Raw genomic sequence first — 19,820 nt, 5'->3', positions numbered from 1 at the left:
GGAACAGATTTGGACAGCATGGAAACAATATATTTTACCTTGTATAATTGATTCCCGAATATTGTTTACCGTGTATAGTTGATTCCCGAGTTAATATTCGGATTGTATCCAAATTTAGATGATTCCTTCTGTAACTATATATGTAATGTCTTGTGAATGAGAATGAGCACAGTTTCTGTGATTTCTTATAATTAACGTTTCTTTTAGGTTGTTAATTAGTTAGTGTGCTAGTGGCTTATTAGATTGTAAGGCTATATAAGCCATTGGTATTTTGGAATGATGAATGAAATGAATTAAAGAATCTGAATATCTCTCTATTTGTTAATCTAGTTTCTATTTATTTTCTTTTCTTTGGACCATTTGATAAACGATTGGGTTAGTATCAGCAAGACAATGAGGAAGGAGAAAGCAAAACTCGTGGAATCATAACTATGGTTAGACTTGACAGTTTACACTAAAGAGAAACTGCTTAAAGTACTTAGCGGAATTGAAGACAAAAAAAGGCTAGCAAGGCTTCACATTAGGTATCTATATGATAGAACTATTTTTGTTTACAAATAACTCATACCCGTTTTGGAACTCACGTTTGTAATGATGCATAGAGCTTGAAAACGTGTTCTATAAGGAAAATGACAAAAAATAGTTATTTTGACCAATCATATTCTATTACAAGCTATCTTAGAATAGTCAGACGACAGTTTAGAACCTAACATCTAACGGTTTATGCAACCATCAAGATTTTGACACGTGTCCTCGAAATCCATCAACTGACTGATCTATTCCGTTATTATAAAATCCATTGAAAATTCCGCCAGATCCATCTTCAATTCTGTCGATTGACAGGGTTAAACCATTGGTGACTAATAAAGAAACGTCAGTGGCGATGGTTTGGGTGGCTATTTTAAGGATATTTTTGAAAGAAATGACTAAATTTGAAATTGGAATGGTCGAAATTTAGATAATTATCAAAAAAATAAAATGTAAGGCCCATTTTGATCAACTTTTCCCAGTTCTTTTCTTTCTTACTATATCTTATTCTTATTTTTTTTTTATATAAAAAAACGTTGTTTTTCCATAGATAACGTTAAAATACAAAGGATAACAAAAATAATAAATGTGAGAAGAAATTTAATTCATTGCTCTTATATTTAAATGAGAGAGATTAATTTAAGAGGAAAAAATTAATGTGAATGACATAAAGGTAATAACTCACTTTTGTTGATTTTATCTATGTGCAAAACATATGTCAATTCCTGCATAATTTTAAAACAGCCATAACTTTTTCATACACCAATTTTTTGTTAAAAAAAATCATCACAATAACAAAAGTCCATGTTGTTAGCTTATTTTTAAAACGTCCATAACGTGTTTTTATCTTTAGTATGTGTATCATATTATAATATAAAAATAAAAATAATTAGGTTATTGTTTGTTCATTGTGTTTTTTAATTGAGTTTTTCTATACATTGTTTTATACATTTTGGTCATTCTATTTTTCAATTGGTATTTATATTTATAACAATTAAAACAAAGATAACATCATCTGGAGCTGTCATTAAGCATGGGTATCATTATCATCAATCTTCGGTCACGGTTACGAATACCGTGATCAATTTGTATGGGAAATGCGGGTCTCTTGATGATGTACTCAAGGTAATGCCTCAAACAGATAAAGTTTCATGGAACACTTTAATTGCTAATTCCTTATGTCGCTTGGAGGAATGGGAGCTTGCGTTGGATATGTTTAGGCGAATGCAGTTTGATCGAGTTCAACCGAATTTGTTCACGTTGGTCAGCGTGGGCATTGCTATGCCTGTGAGGAATGTGATTACTTGGAATGTTATGTTCATGGCTTACGGTATGCACGGGCGAGGAGGAGATCTCGCCATATCACTGTTTGACCACATGGTGGATGAAGTCAAACCAAGAGAGGTCACGTTTATTTCACTTTTTGCGGCGTGTAGCCACTCAGGAATGGTAACCGAGGGTCAAAGGTTGTTCGACAGAATGAATGACAAGTTTGGTGTCAGCCCGACTGTTGATCACTACGGGTGTGTGGCTGACTTGCTTGGTCGAGCTGGGCGGTTAACCTAATAAACAACATGCCTTCACAGTTTAACAAAGTGGGTGCTTATAGTAGCTTACTTGGCGCGTGTTGGATTGCAGCCCGTTATCTGTTTGTAACGGAGCCAGATGTTGCAAGCCATCATGTGCGTCTTTCAAACATCTACTGATCATCTGGTGGGTTGTGGGAAAAGGCAAATGAAGCAAGAAAAATTATGATCAGAAAGGGGGTTAGCAAAGAGCCCGGTTGCAGTTGGATTGAGTTTGATGATGAGGTTCACAAATTTGTGTCGGGTGAGTTTAACCACGCGCAAAGCGAGAAGCTTTACGAGTTTCTTGAAACCTTAATGAAAAGGTTGAGACTTGAAGGTTATGTTCCTGAGGAGGAAAAGGAGAGTTTGTTGTGTGGGCACAGTGAGCGGTTGGCTATCGCGTTTGGGCTAATAAACCTGCCACCTGGTGTTCCAGTTCGGGTGGCGAAGAATCTTAGGGTCTGTAATGACTGTCATTCTGCAACTAAGTTTATCTCTAAGGTTGTTGAGACTTGAGAGGGAGGTTATTGTTAGGGATGTTTCATTATTTGAAGAATGGGAAATGCTCTTGTAGGGATTATTTGTGAGATTACCTTAAATCTTTCTACACTAGGTACTATAAAATATTGTAAAGTGTACTTTGTTAGCGTGTATTAATCAAATCTAGTCATTATAAATGGCTGATGATAGGTATACTTTTTGTCACTAAAAAATTTGGTTATTTATTATATAATGAACAAGCTGAGTGCATATCAATTTCTACTCTTAATTATTCAAATCTATCTACAAGTTTCGATATACTGAGAATAATATCTAATCTTTTACTATTTACGAAAGGGTATTTGGTGGTGTAATGATGCTTCATTCCTTTGGAGGATGAGGGTTCAAATCCAATAGTAGAAGGGCTAGGTGAATATAGAGGTAGGGTACCAAAAAGACCCAAATACCCTTAGGTATCACACGCGGGTCAGAAGGGTACTCCTCGTAAGACACCCGCGGGACATTTGGATCACCCGCCTAACTCAGTAAAGGATGAACAATATTCCGTCCTAAAGAGTATGCGTAGAAAAATCGCGACGCCCTCAAGAGTCATCCGCATGACAGCATTGTCGTCCGCGAGGAGGACCAAAAGGTGACGTCATAGGACAGCTGTAATAAACCAATTGCCTTCTAGAAGAGTTACCAAGATGCTTTATTGGGCAATATGTTATCTCTCAGCCAATAAACAAAGGACAACTAGCCAGGTTGTTATAACCGTGCACATTTATACATCGCCCTGTCATATTTGGACGTGTGTCCAGGTTGTTATACTCACACACATGCGACGTATAGCTCAACCTATCATACGAAGACACGTGTCCAGGTGGTTACGAAAGCATCTTCTAGAAAGGGACAGCTGGTCCAATTATATTCCCACACTCTTCGGCTATAAATACCCTCTCAATCTCCATGAGGTATTCATTCATTCCCAACTATCTACTCTCAATACTTAAGTACTTTTTCCTTTAAGAACGGTACTTATTCTCACGCCGGAGGGTGGTTACGGGAAGACCCCCCCCCCCCACCCTCTTGTCCTTCCCGTAACGAGCTCACGGTGTTTGTTTTGCAGGTTGTTGTCATTGGACTTTGGGAGATTGAGCTCATATCGTTGTTGGTTGTTACTGTATCCTACCATGTGGACTCATTGGATCTAGGACCTGTTAAGGGGAGTAGATCTGTGTTTCTTCATTGGCGCCATCCGTGCTTGTTTTAGAACTGTTGTAATTTTTCGTTTTTGTTGGTTCGAACGATATGAGTCAATTTCACGAAGGGCCGACGGGAACTTCTGCACGTGTTACTCGAACCACTGATGACGTAACACCTGGAGGTTTTACCTTAGGTGGTTCAACGGCCCGAGGACATTTCACTTCACCGATAGGTGTAGATACGGGAAATGTCACATTACCCGGTGGTCCTACTCCAACCAACCTAGGATATGTTACGGCACCGGGAGGTTCTAATCCCGGTGGCCCGGGACAAATCACGAGAGAAACTCGCCGGACGCATTCAGAATTAAGTTTAGAAAATGATTCTGACAATTCTGAAACGGCGAGAACTCATCGTCGTGGTTCCAGATCTAGGGGACTCTTATCTCCTGATGAGTGGTTCCAGATTCAACAAGAGAATGTGATAGCCGAGTACGAAAGTAGGGTGCGTGAAGAGCGATTCCGTGCTCGTACTCTGACTTATGATGAATCTCCCAGGAGATCTCCCCCCCCCCCCCCCGCAACGGCGAGGAGGAGCCACGTCCATCATAGCGTTCAGAAGGAGAGAGATCCTGGGGAGATATGGAGAGCACGTAAGCATCCTCATAGGGTTATGCGTGTACCCTCTTACTTAGACGAGTATGAAAGTCATGATTCAACATATCATCCAGGTGAAAGTAGTTATTACAGTGATGATAGCAGACTCCAATTACGAGGAGGGACGAGTTATCCGCGAGTGGTAGTTCGCCATCCGGGCTACCATAGTGACGCTGAGGAAGACTTTACTAAGTCGTACCGTCCGACATCTTTCGCTGAAAAATCAAAATTTATTGCACGTATTGCAACATCTCCGTTCCCACTTAACAAAAAAATTCCAACATCTGTAGGAAAATATAACGGGATGACTGATTCTAGTGATCACCTGTTGAGTTTCGTGGTTGTGGGAGGAGTCAGTGGTTGGACCCTCCCCTACTGGTGCCACATGTTCACTTTAACATTCACTGGGGCAGCACGTGAATGGTTTGAGAAATTGCCGGACGGACAGATTAAGAGTTGGGACGATTTTGTTGCTAAATTCTATCAACACTTCAGTCAACAGAGAAAACACACTCGTGATCCATCTGAATATTGGACGTGATTAGACGAAATAATGAGTCTATAGAATTCTTCATTACCCGATTCAATAACGAGCGTCTCAATATTGGTGGGGTAAATGAAGATATGATGCGGGGAGCCTTCCGCAAAAACGTGTGGAGCAATGAATTAATCTGGACTCTAACTAGTAGAGATGGAATGCCCACATCTTGGGAAGAAACAATGAAAGCGGCGAAGCTATTTGCTAGAACTCAAAAAACCTTGGGTGCTGATAGTCAAAAACAGAATCCAAAGGTAGAATTCCAAACTCCGCGACCAAACAAGCAGGCAAAGGGCACAATTTGGTCAAGGTTACAGCCTTCTGCGGAAGCATTAAAACCATTTGATGCCAGGTCCTTGATAGGTAACAAGAATAAGCAGAACTCTTCGGTGCAGAGTACCAACAATTGGACTCCACTTTCGAAAACTCCTTAAGAAATTCTTACAACTGAGAACATGAATTTCAGAAAACCTCAACCACTTACAAGGAGATCATTTCTTGATGCTAAAAAACATTGTTTGTTTCATGATGACATAGGGCATAACACAAACGAGTGTGTAGCTTTGAAAAATGAGATCGAAGCGGCAGTGAAATCAGGAAAACTTGGACATTTGGTTAAAAATATGAGACCAGGGACTGGTAAAGCTCCCGCGCGAGATAACCAGGGCCCGCCCAAGAAGCAAGTTAAAGACCTGAATGTCCACATGATACAAGGAGGAAAGAAAGTTGGAGGAAAGTGGAGAGAATTTCTGGATGAGGAATGGAAAAAAGGACCTATGATTTTTCCACGAGTTAAAGGAGGACCTTGCAGCAAAAATCCTTTGATAATCACCGCCCTCTTTGGCCATTATCGTTCGCAGTATGTTTTCTTTGATACTGGCAGTACATCGGATATGATGTACGAACAATGCTTTGAGCAGCTTGATGAAAAAGATAAGGTGGGGTTGAAACCTATTCATGTACCTGTATCTGGATTTGAGGGTGAGGTGATGCACTCGCGAGGGGTTATATCTTTTCCAATCACCCTTAGTGATAGAATTCATTCAAGAACGGAGGATGTTGAATTTTTGGTATTTCCAGCAACATCCAAACATGGCATCATCCTCGGGCGGGAAGCAATCGGTTATTTTAAAGCACACCCGTCTACAGCTCACGGTGCGGTGGGAGTACCCACACGCACCGACGTAGCAATTATTCATGTTAATCGACACTGCTTCACAACAGAAAGCTTGAAGCCCGGTAAAGTTCCGAAGCAGACTCAAAGAACTGAGCCGGAGAAATGGTTATTGAACAAAAAATTCCCAGATCAAACAGTCGTGATTGGACCTGTTGTGTCCGAGATAGTAAGAAATTTTTTAAATCAGTTGTTAACTATGAATGTGGACATCTTCGCTTGGCAACCCGCGGACATGACTAGTGTCCAACAGGAGATTGCGGAACACAAATTAAGGGTAAACCCGATGTTTACACCAATTGTTCAGAAGAAGCGGAAGATGGGTCCAGAACAAACGAAAGCTGTTAACGAACAAGTGCAAGATCTTCTTCATGCTGGAATCATCCGTTAAATCAAATACCAAACATGGGTGGCTAATCCGGTCATAGTTCCAAAGAGTAACGGAACATAGCGGATGTGCATAGACTTCAAAGACTTGAATAAGGCATGCCCAAAAGATTGTTATCCATTACCTGAAATTGATCTTAAAGTGGATGCAGTGGCCCCGTTCAAATTTAAATGCTTCATCGATGTCTATAAAGGTTATCACCAGATCCGCATGGCGGCGGGTGATGAAGACAAGATAGCGTTTCACACAGACCAAGGTAAATTCTGCTATAAAATGATGCCTTTTGGGTTGAAGAATGCGGGTGCTACATATCAGAGGCTGATGGAACAAGCTTTTAAGAAACAGATTGGTCAAAATCTGGAGGTTTACGTGGATGACTTGGTAATAAAGAGCATAGAAGAAGATCAAATGTTAAGAGACATCGAAGAAACATTTAAGACTTTAAGAAGTGTTAATATGAAATTGAATCCAGCCAAGTGTTCCTTCAGGATGGAAGAGGGAAAATTTTTAGGAGTCATTGTTATAGGCGTGGGCTTTAAGGCCAACCCGGATAAAATCCAGGCAGTAGCCCGCATGCCTTCTCCTTCTTCCCTCAAAGAAGTACAGATGCTAAACGGGAGATTGGTGGCATTAAACAGATTATTAGCAAATCATGCAGCCAAATCTTATCCGTTTGTTTCAACTTTGAGGAATTGCCTCAAGAAGGCACAATTCAAGTGGACTGCGGAAGCTGAACAAGCGTTCCTGGAGGTAAAAAATGCTTAATGGAATTACCCACTCTTGCAGCACCATATGCAAGAGAACCTTTGACGTTATACTTGTCGGCATCTGATATTGCCATCAGGGCCGTACTACTAACAGACAGAAAGAACGTTCAAACACTGATATACTATGTTAGTAGGACATTGTCAGATCCTGAAACCAGGTATTCGATGTTGGAAATACTGGTTTTGGCCTTGGTCTATGTTGCCAGGCGCCTTCGCCGGTACTTTCAGGGTCATCACATTAACGTGTTAACTGGGTATAAACTCGAATGTACTAAGCAAGCCAGAATTGTCTTAACGACTGGCGAAATGGGCTATCGAGTTGGGTGAACATGCGATTGAATACAAACCCAGACTAGCAATAAAGGGACAAGTGTTGACTGACTTCGTCACTGAAGTCCCGCAACACAAGGAAAAAGAATGTTTGGTTGAACAACAACCTCAAGTACCTCCGGAACAAGGGCAAGTTTGGTCACTTTTCACGGACGGAGCTTCTAGTAACGAGGGATCTGGCGCAGGCCTTAGGCTAGTCAATCCCGAAGGCCATGAATTCACTTACGCTATCAAGTTAGACTTCAAGAGTACTAACAACGAGGTTGAGTACGAAGCCTTTTTGGCAGGCCTGAGGATAGCTAAGAAGCTTGGAGTAAAGCATCTGGAAGCACGGGTAGATTCCATGTTGATCGCGGGGCAGATTAATGAAACTTATGAAGCAAAAAATGACGTAATGGCTTCATATTTTTCACAGGCAAAGGATTTGATCCTCCAATTCTCTTCTTGTAAAGTTGTTTATATAAAGAGAAGCGAGAATAAATCGGTGGATGCCCTTATCAAGTTGGCTTCAACAAATTTCGAGCACTTTTTTAAGGACATTCGCATCGAATCCTGGATCGCCCATCCGTCCCGCAGAATCAGGTTTTGGTAATTCAGACATGTGTTGAGTCGTGGATGAAACGATCATGGCTTACTTGTCATTAGGAGTCTTGCCGACAGAAAAGGCCGCGGCTCGAAAGGTACGGCACAAAGCCTTGAATTACCAAATGAATGATGGCATTCTGTATCGAAGATCATTCTTGGGACCACTGTTACGATGTGTGGACGTCGAAGATGCGAACTACCAGATAAGGGAAGCCAACGAAGGCATTTGTGGCCTCCATGCGGGACCAAGAATGGTTGTAGCAAAGCTTATGAATGTTGGGTATTACTGGCTAGGGATGCACTTGGATGCTGTTCAAGATATCAGGAAATGTGACTCTTGCCAACTTCATGCTCCCAATACGCTACGTCCAAAGAATGAGTTGGTACCGGTGATGTCCGACTGGCCGTTCCAAAAATGGGCTATCGACATTATGGGACCTTTCCCAGAAGCCCCCGGACAAGTCAAATTTTTACTTGTGGCCATCGATTACTTCACCAAGTGGGTGGAAGCTAAACCAGTCGCATGCATTACGGCATCAAGTGTTAAGAAAATCCTTTGGGAATTCATTATCTGTAGATTTGGTCTTCCGCAAGAACTTGTGAGTGACAATGGGACCTAGTTTGCGGATGGCGGGTTACAAGAGTGGTTGAAAGAACTTCAAGTAACCCAGATTTTCACATTTGTAGCTCATCCGCAGGCCAATGGCCAGGTCGAGCGGGCTAACCGAACAATCAATGAGGGGATCAAAGCAAGATTAGGTACTAAACGAACATGTTGGGTTGACGAACTGCCCCATGTACTCTGGGTCTTTCGCACTCATAAGAATTCAAGTAATTCTTAAACTCCATTCAGTTTAACATATGGCACTGAGGCCATGATCCCCGCTGAAATAGGGGTTCAATCCACATGAATTTTGATGATCAATGATAATTACAAAGAATTGCGGATGAACCTAGATCTCCTTGAGAAAAGGAGGGAATTGGCATCGATCCGCGAGCATAACTATAAACACCAATTGCAGAAATATTATGACTCGCGGGCGGGTTCAAAAGTGCACATTCGATGCGGGAGACTTCGTCTTCCCCAATAATGAAGCTTCCGGCCAAGAGCCTCCAGGCAAGTTTGCCCCAACTTGGGAAGGCCCTTACAAAGTTAAACAAGTATTATCAAAGGGTGCTTACAAGTTAGAGAAGCTGGACGAGACTGAGGTCCCTAGAACTTGGAATGTGGCACAGTTAGAGAAATGCTACATCTAGCAAGACATGCTATTTACTTTTTATCTTTGGCATGTGTGCCTAATAGACTAGTGAAGGACATGTAATGTCATTTCTTGTAATTTCGTTCAGCTTATGCCTTTTTTATGGAAAGTTCTATTAATCCTACATTTTAGTTTCATGTAACATACACTTTCTGGTCCGCATGCTAGATGGGACTCATGTATTTTTACAACAAGTAGCATGTAATCCTTTATTGACAAGTAAAAAGATCCTACAAACACTTATATTATGAAAAATAAGACAGTGTACCGGATGAAACAAGCTTCTTATATATGTCCAAATGGGATTACAAAAGACGTTAATAAAGATTACAAGGAAGGCGGATCTATGCAGTTTACAAAAATATAAAATTACAATGCTGTATCTTTGTCTTCCGCATACTCCTGATCGTCATCCTCAGTTTCAAGGAGTGCCTTCAACTGATTAACCCCGTCTTCTCTGTCTGCAAGCTCAGCTATTTGATCTTCAATAGTTAACTTCAAGTCATCAAATGACTTCGTCTTCTCAGAAAGAGCTTTGGCGGTGTCCTGGCCATGCAGGGGATGTTCCTCGAGAGGTCTCTTTCCTTCCGCAAATTGAAGACCTTCTTGGAAGCCCGTCTGGCAACCAGCTTGAGAAGACACGATCAATAGTGCTGCAAGACAGTTTCCAAGTTCATCGCCCTCCCGAACATGGGCGATAACATGTTGACATAAGAAACATAAGCAGACACTCTAAGATATGACTACTTATCATAACAAAATTCAAAAGGAAGTAAGTATTACCTGGGGAACTCCTTCCGCCAACAACCATCTTTTGTCTGCCTTGGCTCGGACAAGATCCATTTTGTGCCTAGCACACTCCAAGGCTTGCTCCTTGTTTTTGGCAGCAAGAGTAGCAAGGTGTTCATCCTTAGAGGATGATTCATCTTTTAAAGCCTCCATAGAAGCCTTGTAATCATCCAATTGCTGCTGAAGGAAAGCGGTGGCATCTTCAGCAGTCGAGCGGTGGGCCTTTTCTGCCTCTAATGTCGTTAAGGCATCCGCTAGCTGTCGCTCAGCAATATCAGCAGCCAGACGGTTATCTTTGGCTTCTTTCATAGCCTCAGAAGCTTCTTTATCCGCCTGGGCTGCTTTGGATTCTAGGGCTCCCCACGCGTCGTTCATAGCCTGCCAGTCACGAAAAATTTCCTGGCTAGTAGAAATCGTTTTGGCCAGGCAGTAAGAATATGAGTTCACTAGCTCTTGAAGCGGACGCACGCGTTGACGCTCCCTCTCCGAAAGAGGAAGCCCTCCTACTAGATACTCATGGCACACGTCTGTGTCCGAAAATGTTGAATCAGGAAGCACTGACCAATGTGGACGATGTGCCAGAGGATTATCCCCAAAATGGGATGTAGAAGTATGCCGCCCACTGGAAAAGGTTCTTGCCCCCTCCCGCTCTTCAAGATGAAATACCGCATGAAGAGATGAAGAAATGACGGGGATTTCAGTATTATCGTCTTTCTTACCCTTGTGGTATCCTCAATAACGACTGGATCTTGAACAACCTTGACCGGAGATGTTGGCGGAGGAGGAGGCGGAGCTGATCCCCTCATACCTGAAGGGTCCTCAGAAAAGACTTTTAGAGGTCCTGTGGGATATTACTCTTCCGTCATAAATGTATCTTGTATATTAAAACAGTTGTCAAAATTAAAACTACTGAAGTTACCAGAAGAGACTCCTGGAGGCGCAAATTGTTGAAGGCGTTTCGTCAACTTCATCCTCTTATGTTTCTTGGAAGGGGCGGCTTTGGTTGACTGCAGTTTACGTTTCCCAGCCACCTTTGAAGCATTCGCCTCAACAGCTCGATGTTCATCTTCGACGATATCATCATTAGTAGCTCGATGTTCATCTTCGGAGTTGATGTCATCAGCTCGATGTTCATCTTCGATGGTGACCTCAACATCTTTTTTATCCACTACTGTACTAGTGGAAGGATTCTGATTCCGCTTGTGGGCCAGACCTACAGTCGGACGCATGGAATTCATCGAGTCAGTACCATCAACAGGTAATCCTTCGTCACGGGGTGATGACTTCTCACTAAAAGAAAGAAGTACTATCATCCTGCTAGAATGACAGCAGTAATAGGATGGGGTTTTAGAATTCCCTCACCTTTAGCAATGAACTCCTCACCTTGAGCAAACATCGCCTCGGATATCACAGGTTCCGGGCGGAGGGTGGTGGAGAACAGATGGTTTCTGCAGATGCGTTCAACGATAGGCGCGTCCTTTAGATCAATAGGACGATGCACCATAAGACCCTCTTCTTTATCGAGAAGCGAGCTGAGGATGGACCCTTCACCCGCATACAAGGAATTGTTAGAACTCAAGGCGGAACCTCATGGAGTAAAGATAAACTTACTCTTATTGGGCTTCTCGTAAAACGGCTCCTAGGTAGGGAACGGCCACAGACGACTCATCTTCGCACTCCCTAGTGCTCCTTAAGGTATTGCACGCATTGGAGTGGGTGTGTCGGTTAAAGTCTTGAACCATGGAAGGTCCACTTGTGTGGTGGAGCGGACCACCGGCATTTCAGCACCCGGCTTACGATTGGTCATTGAGAATGGGATAACATCTTCTCGAATCCAGAAAAACTCACTACTAGAAAATAGGGCTAATGCAACTTTTTAGAAGCAACATTTTTCATATGAGTTGCATTTGACTCTAATGCAACTTCTTTGAACATAAAGGTCGCATTAGAAAATCAAATGCAACCCTTTTGATAAAAGTTGTAAAATTATACTAAATTTGCAACTTTTTTTTATTAAAATGTTGCAAATTTTACTAGCAACCTTTTTTTAAAATGTTGCATTAAGAACATTTATATACAACTTTTATTTTAAAGGGTTGCATAACCGGGTTATTGCTTGAAAGGTTGCATTACGATGTATCTTACGACTTTGAAAAACGAGTTTGACGGTTTCATAGACGGGTTTGGTTTGAAAAACGAGTTTGACCACTGTACAGTGCAAAATAAACATACATATTTGACTTATAGAAATTAAAACACTAAACTGTAACACAAAAATTAATTAATAATAAAATTTATTTTTGAATAAGCATTTACATAATTAAAATATCAATTGGTTCTCAATCAAGATTTAAGGTGTACCGCAGCTCGACTTCAAATATTTATGAATTTGATAAGCGGGAATTAAATATTAAAAGTTTTACTTTCCCTCCATTCACCCTCAAACCAGCACGATCAAGTTTAGATGCAGTTAAACCTTCAAAATTCTAGTCTCCTTCTCTCTCTCAAACCACATATGAGACCTACTAATTCTAATGATCGTCCGTGGTTTTGCCATGTATACATGTGTGATTGACTGCTAATTCTAGGTGTAGAACATGGGTCACGATTTTATAAGCAAATAGATAATCTTTTTATACAATTTGAGAAATTGTAGTACATATACCGTATATAAATCCAAAAGAGAATAACAACAAATATAACATATATATACGTAACTTGACTCATACCGAGGATTTTCACTTGTGCTCCTATAGTGAATTCTTAAACTAGTTGATATTGGACCGGAGCCAAGTTGATCATCATGTTGAACCACACCGGAACCGCGCTGGCATCGTCTAGCTCGTGTTCACCGAGACCCGAGCCTCATCTCCAAGCATGTCTTCTTGTACACCCCTTCTCTTTGTGAACCCGTCTTGATCACCCGAAAACATCTACACCATTCTAGCTGCAAAATTGAACAAACTGTGGTTCCCGGTTGTGGCTGAGGATTTCTGTTAAACAGAGGTCCCTTAAAACAGATTTCAGGCTACCTCCGCGAGCCCGTCTGTTTCCCAGGGTACAACAGCCGAAGCAGTATGTACTACTGGGATTACCCTAGCACCCGAACTTTATTTTTAACGAGAGATCGGGATCGAGAGAGAGTTGGAATTGAGAACACGAACTGGTTTGGTGTCGTGTGGTCGGGTCGAGTGTGTATACGTGATGTGACTGATCTGAAAAAACGGTGCATCCAAGTGATGCACGAAACTTGCTATATATAGTAGTGTAATGATGACTCAGCATGACACGTGTCGCGCCCAGAATCATGCACATGACACTTGTCAACATGCATTCGACACATGTCGTATGTAGGGGTGAGTCATGGGACACTTGCCACACATTGTATGATGACTCCTCTGGTGAAAACATGCGTCATGATGACTAATCACTTGGCCTGACACGTGTCCCAAGACTTGGTCCTACCACCAAAAATATTAAGGCGTCTCTCAAGCGTTCTACCAACATAGGATAAACGCATTTCCCCTTTTACCAATGTTCAAGTTCTCAACTACACACTTTAGCGTATCGATGTCACATTCATCTCTACTATTTGGACCCGCTAATAATTAGTTTATTAGTAACATAAACTAATTATTATTATTAGTTCAAAAATTTTCATCAATCCCCCACATGAATGGAGATCGATCCTTACACTCAAGTATCATATAGAGTTACAGTGGTTGAGCGTTGCAGGATGGGTAGCATTAGCCTTGAACCTTCCTTTGTGAAATATACTTAGTCTCCTGGCAGTTGGTAGACGCGGTGTCCTTGAACCAATCCCCTTTTGAAGTAGACGTTATTACATTTCACACAACACTCTTCCTGGTCTGGTTAACCCCTCATTTTCGTGTCCATTCTGGTCATGGAACATTAGCCTGGTTCTGCGAGAGCTCTAGGATTTGCTTCCCCCCCCCCCCCCACAAATCCATTTGAAGCGAACCCACTTCTCTCTCACATAGGTGACGTGATACTCAAATCATTATGGTTACCATGATCATTATATCATTAACCATCACATATTTGATTTGACCTTCAAATCATTAAAAGCATAATGGTTATCATGATCCCCATATCATTAACCATATGTTATGCTTAGCCTCCCTTTTGTCATTGACTGTCTTAGGAATGGACTAGGATGTTTATTTAAACACCCTTTGTAATTTAGGAGGATATAGATATTAGCTTATGCGTCAACTTGTACATACGCTATGCCCCCACAGTGACCACCCTTAGTTCATGCAGTTAGGTTGTCCTATTGAACCTAGATCATGGGATCTCCAATCTCATTGGTTAGGTTTTCCTTTGCACTCACTTTATTCATGGGCTTTAGTCTCATTCCACAACTCCATCTTTCATCAACCCTCAGGTTGTTGGATCCAAAATCATTATCAATGACTTCGTCAAGTCAATACTAGATAATTGCGCAATTAAGATGAGTTGTTATGATGTGTTCTTAACTTCTAAGTTTAATATTGCATATTAATATCTTCTAAGACCATAACCTCCAGATTCACCCCGAATCTTGTCATAACGAATGTCTTTTGAAGTTCTCATTTTTTTAGGCGAACACATCTTCATTATGTCAATATCTTACATCTAGCTAGATTATGATTTCAACCAATTGGCTTTCGAGTCTAGTTACCAAATTAGCTCGTTATGACCATTGTGTACTCCACCAGGTCACATGTTTGCAATAATACATATTGCCAAACATTCCAAGTTCAAATGCAAGACACCCCCACATTGAAGTGTTATCGGATAACATCGTCAACTTACTGATGGAATAAAGAAAATCTCTTTCTTTTAGTTACTATGATAAGCATTTTCCTTTCTTTTATCCAACTTATTGACTATGTAAAGAAAAGCTTTTTTTTCTTTCTTTCTACACAGGTCTAAGATATTATCTCAATTAAAGAAAGGCTTTTGCTTTTGTCATCGTTTTGAAAGATCATCTCAATTACCATCCCTCACATTCTTGCATTTTGACATAGTTAGTTTAAGTTTACTTATGACCATACATCGATAATCATGATTTGAACAATACCACACCATTGCATCAATGAGTTCATCGATGTTACCAATAAAGCAACGTATGCCTTGTCATAAGTTTCGACCACTTTCTAGTGTCAAAGCTAATCCTTTTCATACGGAAATTAACAAGACATCACAAACTTAGTCGCATCTAGGAGAACTTGGAAAGTTGAGATCTACTCAAGATCCTCAAGAGTTATATTATTACCTTAGATTAAATGAAACCCCTTTTAACTTTTCAATAGACATAGTCATTCTTGTGTATGTTATGAATGTTCAACGTTAATTAGTCTTCGTTAAGAACCATTATTAACAAGTACTAGTCTGGCATGCTTAGACTGCAATACTTAGGCCTGTGAATAGAAGATGCATCATTCTGATTCTTCACAGTATTAAGAGATAACACATTATCTCTTCCCAACATTCATGTCTTAGTTTAGACAAGATAATTCGATTTCATTTACCATTCCTAAACCTCAATTTTAGAACATTTTAACACCAAAGTTAATGTCATTTACTAAGGTTATAACTCGTTTTCAATTAACTTTCAAGGCATTAACCATTGACTCATATAGACTTAAACATAAGTCTATATAATCCAAGTCTAAGGATGAACATATTTATCACAACAAGATAAATGTTACTCATCTACAATCATTGTCATGGTCGATATGAAATCACTCAGATTGACATTCAAAAGAATGAAGATTACATATGCTTAAACCGGGGAACAAATCCTACACCATAGTTCAATCAATATTGATAGTGATATAAGTACCAACAAGTTCATCATTATTGTACTTCGTTTATAATAAACACCGAAAAATTTATTATATTAATTTACAATAATAACATATATATTCCTTTCATATGTTCACAATCGCACTTGTGCATGTTCATGTTGATGCTCTCAAAATTGAATGACATATAGCGTTCTTGTGTATTTCATTTCACCATGTTTGCACTTGGCGTGATTAGATTATGATGTCTTGTCACGAGCTTATAGTCAACGAAACAACTCTCAAGTTGTTTATTGTGCAAATTCTCTTCTTGCATTATCCATTAAACGACTAATATACAAAATAACATTTTGTAAGTCACAATACACATTAATTTATTTCGTTGTAAAATTGCACGTGTTATCCGAAGATATTGAACACCAAATAATACAACCGAAATTACAATATAAATGTGTACAACACTTTAAACAACAGTTCAAATGGATAAATTGACAACATATAGACGTCAATTCTTAAAGTGTTATCATCTTTAACACTTTTCATTGTAATGATATTGTCTTGTGGTTTGCCTTGAGGTACTCCCTCAATATAGCTCCATGAAGTCATATCATCATTACCTCATTTTATACTGAGACTTTATTCTTGAACAGTCAAAATCTGTCCAACCATAATAACATGTTTGTTATAATATTAGACAAACTCTAGCCATATTATTATACAAAATAATAAATTGTAATATCCATGCTAGAAGTGACCTGGTTTCGAATAAACCATTTTGAAACCTTTGGTTTATCCAACACACATGCTAGATAAATTAACGTTCGTGAAAATACCCTTTTTATAAAAGAATCATTTCTGATACATGTGCTAGGAAACGAACCTTATTCTTTTACACTACATTGATTTCTCACAAAGGCGGCATAGCCTTTTGGTTTATATCGTCCAACTCGTGCGTTTATAAAAAAGGTTTTTAAAATTATTTACAAAAGTAATTGTTTCTAACACTCATGTTAGGAAACGAATCGTTTAGTTCAAGATATTTTATATTTATTTTATAACCAACATGTTAGGAGATGAAACATTTACAAAAACGTTTGATTATAAATTAAACCCGATCTAACGGACGTTATAGTATTCACATTTACACGAACAAATAGTTTACTAAAAACCACTTAAAATCGTTTTAAAATGTATGGTTTTTCATGAACCGTTTCTACTTGATTTTAGACATAAACGATCCCAAAATTGGTTTAACTATTACACCCCATGGCTTTATAAAACCGTTTCTAACACTATAGTTAGAGCGCATACGATTACAAAAATAGTTTCCAAACGGTTGAATCAAATTACTCGTTTTGTATCACGGTATTCGGATTATGTGTTATACTCCAATCACAATTCCTTTTTTAAATGTACTACATAAAACTTTCCCAAAGCATTTATTTATAAAAAATCCAATTAATAATTTTAAACTTTTGTGAACCCATTATCCTTTATATAGGTTTTAAGATTGTCACAACAATCTTGCAAAAGTTTAAAATCTGTTTTAAGATTGTAAGACATGGTCACGATTTTATAAACAAATAAATAATATTTTTATACAATTTTGGAAATTAAGGTACATATACCGTATACAAATCCAAAAGAGAATAACAACAAATATAACATATATATACGTAATTTGACTCATACCGAGGATTTTCACTTGTGCTCCTATAGTGAATTCTTAAACTAGTTGATACCGGACCGGAGCCAAGTTGATCATCATGTTGAACCGCACCGAAACCGCGCTGACATCGTCTAGCTCGTGTTCACCGAGACCCGAGCATCATCTCCTAGCATGTCTTCTTGTACACCCCTTTTCTTGATGAACCCGTCTTGATCACCTGAAAACATCTACACCTTTCTAGCTGCAAAATTGAACAAACTGTGGTTCCCGGTTGTGGCTGAGGATTTCTGTTAAACAGAGGTCCCTTAAAACAGATTTCAGGCAACCTCCGCGAGCCCGTCTGTTTCCCAGGGTACAACAGCCGAAGCAGTATGTACTACCGAGATTACCCTAGCACCCGAACTTTATTTGTAATGAGAGATCGGGATCGAGAGAGAGTTGGAATTGAGAACACGAACTGGTTTGATGTCCTGTGGTCAGGTCGAGTGTGTATACGTGATATGACTAATCTGAAAAAACGGTGCATCCAAGTGATGCACGAAACTTGCTATATGTAGTAGTGTAATGATGACTCAGCATGACACGTGTCGCGCCTAGAATCATGCACATGACACTTGTCAACATGCATTCGACACATGTCGTATGTAGGGGTGAGTCATGGGACACTTGCCACACTTGTCAACATGCATTCGACACATGTAGTGTGTAGGGGTGACGACACGTGTCATGATGACAAATCACTTGGCCTGACATGTGTCCCAAGACTTGGTCCAACCACCAAAAATATTAAGGTGTCTCTCAAGCGTTCTACCAATATGGGACAAACGCATTTCCCCTTTTACCAATGTTCAAGTTCTCAACTACACACTTTAGCGTATCGATGTCACATTCATATCTACTATTTGAAGCCGCTAATAATTAGTTTATTAGTAACATAAACTAATTATTATTAGTTCAAAAATTTCCAACACTAGGATCTCGTTTATCTTGTCGTCTAGCCTTATTGTTGCCATATTTTTGGCTAGATTATCACTTTATAATTATATGAACTATATAATTTATAGCCAAAAACAGATAAAATATTTATATATCAACAAAAGTTCCATTCATTTTAACATATACAAAAATTAAATGTTACTATATTATATAATTAAGTCTCAAGTAACAATGATGCTTGTCGTTAGTTAATTTATATTAAGGATAAGCTCGGTACTCTACCGGTACCGAAAATACCGATCCCGAAATTTGCAAATTCTTGGTACCGGTATCGTTACCGAAATATTCGGTTCGGTAACGGTACGGTACCGGGAAAATACCAGTACCCGAAATTGGGTTGTGATGTTTATTGTTTTATTCAAGTTGCTGATTGGTTGTAATCTGTGAATTAGTGGCAATTCAACTATTCAACATTAAATATGGCGATTCAACATGTGGTATGTATGTTTATCTTGATCTGTTTGGTAACCAATAAATAAATTGTGCGTTAATATCTACAAGTAACAGTAACCAATAATGCAGGGCATATGATTTTATAAGGATGGATGGCAAACACCACAGGTTTAAGAGGATGGCACTACCACCTTGTTTACTCATGGAGTGAAGGTTGCCAAATACTACGAGAATGATCCAAATTCAAGGGAAAGGTTCTACTAATGGAAACCTAGCATCACAGTGGTAGTTTCTACTCATAATTGTCATCAAAATAAATGCAACTAAGATGAATGATGGTATTCATGTTTTAAAATAGCTTGTGTAGTTTAACAGATGGAATTTGTATTTCATAATGGGCGATGGTAGTTACATTATAGGTGACAAAATGGATGGGTTGGGCAATATGTATTACGGGTACTCTTTTGGTGGTAATCAAAGTGGTCCAGGCCGGGTTAGGTTGACCTGCAAATGCTTTTATTTTTAGTCCATCCATTTTGAGTGTTATAAGTAGTTAATGGCTTACAACTTCCACATTATTAAAATAATAATCTAAGTTGTTTTTATAAAAAGATTTACATCAGTATGATATGAGTTTCTTCAAATGATGTGGTATTTTAATTTGTATTTCTACATCTGATT

The 19,820-nt window shown here is 39.5% G+C and overlaps 1 pseudogene; it reads left to right on the top strand.

The window, feature by feature from the left end:
- Positions 1 to 2,102: 2,102 nt before the first annotated feature.
- LOC143531053 (pentatricopeptide repeat-containing protein At3g57430, chloroplastic pseudogene) lies at positions 2,103 to 2,612 on the top strand (annotated as a pseudogene).
- Positions 2,613 to 19,820: the final 17,208 nt, after the last annotated feature.

The sequence above is a fragment of the Bidens hawaiensis genome, unplaced genomic scaffold (genome assembly GCF_021521415.1).
Source record: "Bidens hawaiensis isolate Kalapana, Puna unplaced genomic scaffold, B.hawaiensis_p1.1 tig00009076_1, whole genome shotgun sequence".
Taxonomy (NCBI): Eukaryota; Viridiplantae; Streptophyta; class Magnoliopsida; order Asterales; family Asteraceae; genus Bidens; species Bidens hawaiensis.
Note: the sequence above shows the minus strand (reverse complement) of the source record. Positions and strands in the feature narration are given on the sequence as shown.